This window comes from Pteropus alecto, unplaced genomic scaffold, assembly GCF_000325575.1.
Source record: "Pteropus alecto unplaced genomic scaffold, ASM32557v1 scaffold34, whole genome shotgun sequence".
Taxonomy (NCBI): Eukaryota; Metazoa; Chordata; class Mammalia; order Chiroptera; family Pteropodidae; genus Pteropus; species Pteropus alecto.
The window spans coordinates 5,344,104-5,353,915 of record NW_006435763.1 but is presented as its reverse complement, the minus strand read 5'-3'; the positions used below and the strand labels follow the sequence as shown (position 1 = coordinate 5,353,915).

The 9,812-nt window shown below is 47.0% G+C and overlaps 1 pseudogene; it reads left to right on the top strand.

Moving 5' to 3' along the window:
- The first annotated feature begins 5,903 nt into the window (after positions 1–5,903).
- On the top strand, positions 5,904–6,022 carry LOC112479161 (annotated as a pseudogene).
- The last annotated feature ends 3,790 nt before the right edge of the window (positions 6,023–9,812 follow it).

Genomic DNA, 9,812 nt, shown 5'->3' with positions numbered 1-9,812 from the left:
ATGTTTGCGGGGGGGTGGGGGGTGCTGTCTGGTGCATTGTGGGGAATGAAGCAGCATCCTGGCCTCTACATACTTGATGGCAGGAGCACCCGGCTCCACCGGCCGCTGTGCCAGAGACTCCGTGAAGAAAGAAACGAATCCAGTGCCTGGCGAACTGTAGGTGCGTGGTTCTCGGTTTCAACTGCACTTTAGAATAATGTAGGGAGCTTTAAACAAATGATGATGCCTGCTCTGACCCCATTCTAAGGAAACAGAAATCTCCAAGAGGATGGGATGGAGGAGCTGAGGTCCAGACCTCCAGAAACAGTCGGATCTCTCGTGCAGCTGGGGTTGCTAAGCACAGCCCCGGCGGCCATCACTGAAATCGCTGCGGGATGAATGGAAGGGGAGAATGGAGATAGTGAGCGAGTGAAAGAAAGAAGGAAGGTTGAAGGGAGGGAGGGAAAGGTGGGAGAGATACACGGAGGGGGAGAAGAAGGAAGAAAGAAACCGAAATCTCCGGCCGGACTGGGACTCAGAGGATGGATCTGCCTAGGGAGGCTGCGCCCCTGAGCCGGGGTCCTGTCTGAAGAGCTGTGACTTTTACTCCGTGGCGCTGGGGGCCGGCAATAGGAAGTCAGTGAACATTTCCGAACTCCAGTTCAAAGCAGTGTTCTAAGAAGTCGAGTGGATCATCCAGCACGGAAAGTACTGGAAGGAGGAGACCCCGGGGAAAAAAATCGCGTTCTATGAAAAAAATTGGGCATGATGAGAAATAGGAAGGAAACAACAAATACCATTTCCTGTGGGACACATGGCGGCCCACGTGCCCATTGCTGGGCCGCTTCGCCAGGAAGACGGACGTGGAAAAACGGTTACGGATGCGGTGTCACAAAGGGGAAACACCGGGTGTCCCCAGAGCAGGCAGAGGGTACCTAACCTGGTCTTGGGGGTCAGAAAACACTTTGCAGAGGAAAATATCTTTACAGGAGGACCTCTGAGGGTGACGGGGGCGGGGTGAGGGGAGGGAGTAAGATTCAGAGGGAAGAGAACTAGGAAAATACAGACTGGTTTAGGGTGAGGGGAGAGCAAAGCTGGACGGTGACAGGTGTGACAGGAGAAGCCTCGGCTAATCGTGGAGGCCCTTCTAAGCCCTGCTCCAGATTTTCGAGTGTATCCTAAGAGTCAGGTCAAGCCAGGGAGAAAAGAGTTTTAAGAAACGTAGCAACCGGCGTCCAGATTTGCATTTTTCTTTGGATCTCACTGTCGGGGCGCCAAACAGAAATGTGGATAAAGAAAGAAGCTGGCAAAATGTTTCCAAGGCTTTGAACCCGCCTGAGTGGGGAGGGAGAATGGCCGTATCAGCCACACCGGGGAGAAGCAGCCAGCAGCCAGAATTATGAGACAAAAAGCATTGAAACATTTTCTTCCGTTATTTTATAAAAACTTTAGGTTCCTGGCACGGAGTCCCCATGTCGGGAAGAGTGAAGAAGAGCTTCTTGTCGTTGTAGGTCCTGCAGACTGTGCCTGGACCCCTTCTGCCTGCAGGTGCTCATGGTCCAGGAAGATTCTGATGTGAATGAACTGGGACTCTCTTCACCTCTGGGCGGTCAAGAATCCCTCCCAGGCAGTCTCTCGGTGTCCCTGAAGAATGTCAGCCAGGAAAGAACACGGGCTGTGCAGTCAGACCAATACAGCCTCAAACCCCCTGCTCCACGGCTGGCCAGCGGGACAACTGCCTGCACTAATCTGAGCCTCAGTTTCCTCATCTGCAGAATAGGGAGACCGATTTGGTTCCCTGTTTGGTCGTGAGAAGGAAATGATACATAACACTTGGACAGTGCCTGGGAAAGCATTCGGCAGTGGGTCAAGGCTGATTCTACCTCCTTCCTGAACATGGATTCCTCCCCACTGCCACAAACTATTAGGGCTTGAACTGCCGTGTCCACGATGCAGCATTAATTCAAAATCGTAGGGCAGGCTTACTGGAAAGGCTCTTCCATTTGCTGAGGAGACAAATGTTCATAGCATAGAGGAAAAAATCCAGGACTCCAAGCAATAGAAATATTTGAATAACAGCAGAGCTAGATCATTTCTTTCCCTCCCCAGTGATTTCTCCAGCTGGAGCTTCTGTAATATCGGCATTTTTGCTACGAAGCGACTTCTGATCTATCACTCTCATGAAGGTGTATTGAATGCATTTGAAGGGGAATGTGCTTCATTACAGACCAAGGACCTTGTGTTTATGATTTACAGCACGGTGGTGCGTGCCTGCCTGTCATCATCTACCAAAGTGACAAATCATGCAAAGGAAATGAACTTATCTTGGTGCCCGGCCTGTGTGTTTAGCCGGGACTCTTCGGATTGCAAGGGACAGACGTGCCACTCGAAATAGCTTAAGGAAAAGTGGAATTATAAGGATGCCGAGGAATCGCATGAAGAATGAAACCATCGAACCAAGGAAAGGGCTGAAATAAATGCGGGTGGACCTCAGCAACTGTGAAACCACGGATTCTGACACACTGTGATTCTTGTTCCTTTTCTTACAGCGTTTGTCTCTCACTAGAAATGGGTTTGGCTATACAGCCAAAAAAGAAAAAAAAAAAATGGCCTCTGATAACTCCCGAGTTTTCTGTTTAAGACGTAAGTCGTCTGAGGGATCCTGAGCTCGCTGGCTCAATGCCAGCCCAAACGCCCTAATGAATGGACTCATTGGCTGAGCTTGGGTCAGGTGCCCCTCCGTGGGCCAATCAGCTGTTTCCAGTGCACAGTGCTTTACCGTGATTGGCCCATCCTGGGTCAGATGCCTACACCTGGACCGATTAACAGTGGCTGGAGATGAAGGGTCATTTGAGAACATGGTCCACCAAAAGGAAGCCAAACTGATACTGTAGGCGGAGGGGCAGTTCCCGGAAAAAAGATCCAGGTTGCACAGACAAAACCATGGGTGGAGTCTACTCTCCTCTCCCGGGAATCAACAGAGGGAGGGGATGACTACGTCCAGTTTCACTCATTTATTTATTCACCGCGTCCTTTAAGCATTCGTTCGTTCCAACACCAAATACAAATTAGAAGCACTGTCTGTCAGGTCGTGGCATTTTCTGGGTTTGGTGTGGAGCGAAGCTCCCCCTCCTGCTGCTGACCCATTTCCAACCCACAGAGACTCTCCCTCCTGCTCTTCGATGCCTCCGCAAAAGAGGCACTCGGCCCCGTCTGACAGAGCGCAGACGCTTGTCAACCACTTCATGCCGATGTCGGCTCCTGCTGAGAAATCTATTATCCCTGCAACATCCCGCAATGGACAGACAGATATCACACAGATTTTTCCCGATCTCTCAACAGACACACACTAACACACACATGCACGCACCAGGATGCCCTCCCAGACGCTGAGATATCACTTGATTGTTCTCTAGGGGAGAACATATTTTTGTGGGCACAGTTCACTCTGTTGCATTGACTTGCCTCCTATGGAGAGACCTATAGTGTAAAGAAACTTGAACTCGACCCTGGAACAAACTCGCTGGGTTCCCTTGAACAAGAGTTACCCTCTTTTTGTTCCTGAGTTTTCTCCATGAAAAAGCAAAGAGCTCAATCCTTGCAATCAGTTTTAAGAGAGAGAAAAAAAAACAGGTCCTAAGTTTTGAAAACTCAGGCCTTCGAAGGGATCTTTCCCTGATATTTCGGGTTGCGTCATCGGGGGACACATTCTTTTCTTTCTTCCTGTTGCTGTTCTGTGTCGTAATCATCTTTTGCCTCTCTGCTGCTCCCTGCTACACTGTCATGACAACTTCGAGAAGAGGGAAACCAACACTTATTCATTATATCCCGAATGCTCAGTAAATGTTTTTTAAACAAGTAGATAGATGGACGAAAGACACATTGCGTTGGCCAACCTCACTTGTGCGTGGAGATGCAGTATCCTGCTCTGAGAAAAACAGGGACTATGTTGACTTTTGCATTGAGAGTTTGCAGAGCAGAGAACTCAGGCTGTTGGGTCACAATGGAAGCCACCAGAATTCACGTCTCCTTAGATATTCTCCTGGGCTGGATTCGTAGACAATTCTACTTGAACGAGTATAGCGGACACCCAAGGTCAGGACTCAACCAGTACCAATGGGAGGCGTATAGGCTGCACAGATGCTTTTTAAAAACAAATGCTAATCACACTTATCAATTGCTGAGTCCTTACTGTGAGTCAGGCATCATCTAAGAGCTTTGAAAACACTATCTAAACAAGTGGCTCTCAATCGGGGTGATTTCGCCCCTGGGCACAATTGGTGATGCCCACAATTGGTGATGCCCACAATTTTGACTGTCTCTCTGGAAGGGGTTTGCTACTGGCATCTAGTGGGCAGAGGCCAGGGATTCTGCTAAACATCCCATAATCCACAGGACAGGCCCACAAGGAGTGGTCCAGCCCCAAATGTCAATGAGCTAAGTAAAGTTGAGAAATTCTGATCTAAATTAATCTCTTCAAATTCTGTTATTATTATTTAAAAATTGTTGTTGTTCTTGTTATTATGATATTATTATTATTATTATCATGAATTTTCTTTATTTTACAGGAGAATGTAAAAGTACTAAGGAATATGTACTTTGCTCTAGTATTAGAGCTGGGGTTTGAACCTCAGTCTCTTTGGTAGAAACTCTATGTTCTCTACAACTTTTGGCAGGTCACACTTTCCACTGACAATCCTAAACCTACTTAATATGCTGGGACATGAAAATTTCTCACTGCTCCGACATCAGATTTTTTACCTGGTTTCATATGAGAAACTAAAGATGTTACTTTGGCCAGAGCTGGGAGTATCTTTAAATTGAATCTAGTTCCACCTATTGAAACATAATAACTTTCAGAGTAATCTAGTCTCTTTATTATTAGTGCTACAAGTTGTCGAAATCTCTTTTGAGTTGGTAGTTAAAAGGCCTGGCCACATTTGCAACGTTATTGTTGCTGGCTAAAATGCTTAGCAACAACACAAACATCCCTCAGAATCAAATTATCAGATGTACTGACAAGATTCTCCTCGATTTAATAGTGTAGTAAATGATGGCTAGGAGATGTTCTTTGAAGCTGCAGAGGCAAATGTAAAAGCTAATTCGATTCTCAAATGAATAAAAGTGAGAAACTGTTCTTATAAACCTGATATTACCAGAGACAGGCCTTGTCTGAGGGAGGAGAGAGGAGCAGGATTTGTTTTATTTCTGATCATAAAGAGCTGGGCTCTGTGACTGCACAGGTCTGACCTTGGGCTCCCAGGGGACTCATTTCCAACTCAGCCAAGACTGATGCTTACTTTACCCTCAGTTCCCCTTGGAGCTGCTTGGGAGAGGAAGACGACCCCCGAAGAAGCTATCTCAGGGGTACAGGGTAGGAAGACTTGGAAGAGATTCATGACCTGAAATTTGCTTCGATTTATTTATATATTAGGGGTAAGATATTATTTAGGGAGAGAAGACTCTCGCTGCTGAAAGCTGGGAACCCCAGCAGTCTGCTCGCTTAGACAAGGAAAGCTGGGCAAAGGCTACACTCCAATAAACCAGTTTTCTGACACCAATCGGGAGCCCGACAACTCAATTCAGTTCTGACGCTAACTACCTGAGATCAGTGTTAAAGTCCACACATTAGGGGCTCAGCCTCACAAGAGTGTCTTTACTTCAGACGTCAGCCCCAGGTCCCAGGGGCCACCCACACTTCCGCCTGACCAACTTAGCTATGCATTCAGATTCGATCATTTACTCGAAGGACTCATGGAATCCAGGAAGCGCTCTACTGGTGACCGTTGCTTTATTATAACGGCGACAAATAAACAGCCAGATGAAGAGATTTACAAGGTGACAGGATTTGGAAGGGTCCTGAGAGCAAGACCCCATGGAGTCTGGGGTGCAGCACCCTGACTGTGCAGCATTAATATGGTCACCACTACGGCAATGCCTCCCTGAACCAGCCCGATCTCATCTGATCTTGGAAGCTAAGCAGGGTCGGGCCTGGTTAGTACTTGGATGGGAGACCACCTAGAAAGACCGGGTGCTGTAGGCGTAAAAAATAAAATATAAAGGATTGTAAGCTGACAAGGTCCTTTGCAATTTATGAGGTCAACCAAGGGTTGCCTCCCTAAACAACAACAACAACAACAACAACAAACATATGGTCACCAACCAGGAAGCTCCTTGAGTCTCCAATTCCAGAGTTTTTTGCCTAGGTTCCGTCCCACGGGCGTGACGGAGTAATCACTGACCACGTGCTTGAACTCAGTGAGGCCCTGGCTGTTCTCACCTCCCAGGAGGTCTGGGCACGTGTGAGGCTGGAAGCTCTCAGCCTTTATAACCGCTTGGTCTCTCTGGCACGGCCAGACCATCCTTGAAACTGTCCAAGGGTCCACCAGGAGTCACCTCAGCAGTGTAAACTCAGGTGGGGTTTGAAGGGGTTCCTTACGAATAACGTGAAACGTTCCATCACTCAGAAAATTCCAAAGGCTTTTAAAGTTTTGTGCCAGGAACCAGGGACGATGACCAGATATTTATTTTTCTTAATCCTACCTCAAGGGACAAGGTTGACACCCCGCTTTCTCCGTCACCCCAGCATAGCTGTCTAGAGCTGGCTGGCTGTTTTCCAAGTCATAAAGTGGCAGAGCAGGGAGACAGAGCCATCGGTTATTGTCAGAGGAGTAAAATGAGACTCAGTCAGGCCGAGCAGCCCAGCCGCTGGGTGGCAAAGCTGATCTCGAACCCTGAGGGCTCTCAGCTTCTCCGGAGTGTTCCCTGTTTGTTTCCCCTGGTGCTATAACCAAGTATCACGAACTCAGTGGCTTAACACGGCCACACATCTATTACCCATCTGGAGGTCGCATGCTGAACTGGGGTGCGGGTCTGTGTTCCTTCTCCAAGAACGTGTCCTTGCTCTTCCCAGCTTCCAGAGGCCACCTACGTCTTCTCCCACGGGACCCCGCTTCCTCTGTCTTCGATGCCAACGAAGGAAATAGCACGTTCAAATCTGTCTCTCCTTCCCTTTGCCTCCGTGGTCACGTGGCCTTCTGTTGGACTCCGAGCCTCCTGCGGTCCCCTATGAAGACCCTGTGATCACACCTGGATAATCCAGGATAATCTCCCCATCTCCAGATCTTTAACTCAATCACAGCAGCAAAGCCTCATTTGCCTTATACATCGTAGCTTCACAGGTTTGGGGGATGAGGGAGGGCCCTTATTCAGGAGGCTTTGACCCCAGGGGACAGTCTGCGATGTTTGGAGGCATTTGGGTCATAAGGACGGAGGGCTGCCACCAGCATCTAGTGGGTAGAGAGAGGCCTGGGATGGAGCTAAATATCCTACAGGGCACAAAATGGCCTGCTCAGAATAAAGGAATCTCTGGTTTAAAATATCAATAATGCTATAGGTAAGAAACCCCATCTCAGCCCCAAAAGAGGAGGGAAAAGAATCCTGATAATTTCAGTCTCTCTCTCTCTCCAGATTTACTTGGCCCTCTCCATGGGACAGGGAGTGAGAAACCCTATTTATCAGAAAAATGGGACAGTTTACGGAGGCACACGAATAAGCAGGCAGGCTCTTTGTGCTTCCAAAGCTTCAGAAACAATGAGCAGGCTGTCTGCTCCCTTGGTCCAGCCTGTCCCCAGACGCAGCAAGGCTTCTTTCTCCCGTCCTGTCGCCGACCCATGTGGTAGAATAATAAACCTGCCGGGGACAGCGGGGGAGGCAGGAGACCCCGCCACGGGTCACTGAAGCCTGTCCTTACAGCACCTGTGAGCGTGGACTCCAGGCCCGTTCGGAATGCTTTGCCATGTTTTCACAGAGGAGAGGTGTGTCCTTTTCGAGGTTTAGATGATGGGGAAGCGGGGAAGAGAGGGCTCTGTGAGCTCTGAGCTGAGCCATTTTCTACAATATTGTTTACGAATGATGAGGGTTTGGCGATGGTGGGTGTGGGAAAGTGCCAGCCGTACACAAAGCTCAAGGGAACGACCTAGAAGCTCGTGGTGCCAGTTCTTTGTGTAAATCTCCATCAGTCGGGTGGGGAAAAGGGAATGCATTTTAGGTTTGCATCCTTTGTACTTTGGTGTCTTGGTGACTTGAGTGTAAGGCATAGATAAACGGGATAAGGACTCAGAGCTATTTTATTTTTATGCAGAGGGCAAGACTCTGAGCAGAGACCCACCCGTAAAGTTCTCTTCCAAACAGCTTTTTCTCAGCTAAGGCCGGAAGCTGCAGGGGCTTCGGTAAACCAGCAGATTCCAGCAAATGAGACTTCTTTGGACTCTGTCTCAGCTTGAACCAGGGAACTGAGTGACCGCTGTGGAAGTCGGGTCCTCAGACAGCAGGAAAATAGATGGGCAAAAGGAATTTTTACATTACATTGGAGCAAAAAAAAAAAAAAGTTGTCCTTCTTACGCCAGGGAAAAAAAGAAGAAAAATAGCCACTGCTTCCTGTGTTTGTAGTTATATAAGTTATGTAGTTATAGAGGATTTAAATTCTTCTCTTAAATGCAAAGAAAACCAATAATTTTGAAATGGCTTCATTGATCAAAACATAACTACCTCTGTGAACATTTACACATACCACAAAAGACATAAGCCTTCTTTACGTTAGCACGAATATGATCTTGTTACGGTTAATAGTTATGGAACTGCCTATGAAGTCCCAGGCATTGTGTAAGGGCACTGTGAAGGTGTTATCTAATTTAATCTTCATCCTAACCCTCAGCCTTAGGTGTTGCTTGTTGACTTATAGATGAGAAACGGCTCAGAGAAGTGAATTCACTTGTCTAACACCACACCACTGGTAGAGTGTCAGAGAAGGCATTTTGAACATAGATTTGGCTGACCGCGAGGCCCCTCTGAAGCACTGTCTGATAGAATTTTCACCCAGACCAACCCTCTGTATTCTACACGCAGAATGGATCCTGGGCGGTGACCAGAACCTCATCCTGTAGCTTTCTTTCTTATCCTGTCTTCGATGAGTTTGGGCATCAGAGTTATGCTGGACTCACACAATAAATTAGGAAACGTTTCTGTGGAATTGGCATTCTTTCTTTCTCAAACACGTGGAGCATTCACCAGGGAAGCCATCTGAGCCTTGAGTGTTCTTTGCTACAATTTCATTTTCTTCACGTTCTCTATTTCATCTTGAGTGAGCTTTTTGTAGGTTGTGTCTTTCAGGGGAGAATCTGTCCATTTCAGCCAAGTTGTTGAATTTATGGACATAAAGCTGTTCGTTATACGAATCACCTTATTATCTTCTATCTAGAGAATCTGTAATGATGTCAGCTTTCTCTCTGCTATTGGTACTCGTGTGCTCTTTCTAGATCAGTCTGGTTAGATGTTTACCAATTGTATCGACGTTCTCAAAGAATCACTTTTAGTTTTATTAATCTTCTGTTTTCTGTTTCCTGTATCTCTGCTCTGATATTTATTACATCCTTTCTTCTGCTTGCTTTCAATCTAGCATGCTCTCTCTTTTCTGTTTTAAGGTGGAAGCTGAGGTCGTCGATTTGAGACCTTCATAGTTTTCTAGTAAAGGTATTTAAGGCCATGAATTTTTCCCTAGGCTCCGCCTTCACAACGCTCCACACCTTTTCAAACGTGGTATCATCATTTTCATTCAGTTCGAAACACTTTCCCTATTGATTTCATCTTTCACCCATGGTTTATTTAGAAATACGCTATTAAGTGCCCCAATATTGGAGTTGTCTAAAGATGTTATCGATTTCTAATTTAATTCCATTATAGCTAGTAAACCTATTTTGAATGACTTGACTCTTTTAACTCTACTGGAACTTGTATTTAGGTCTAGGATATAGTTTATGTGGTGAACCGTTCCG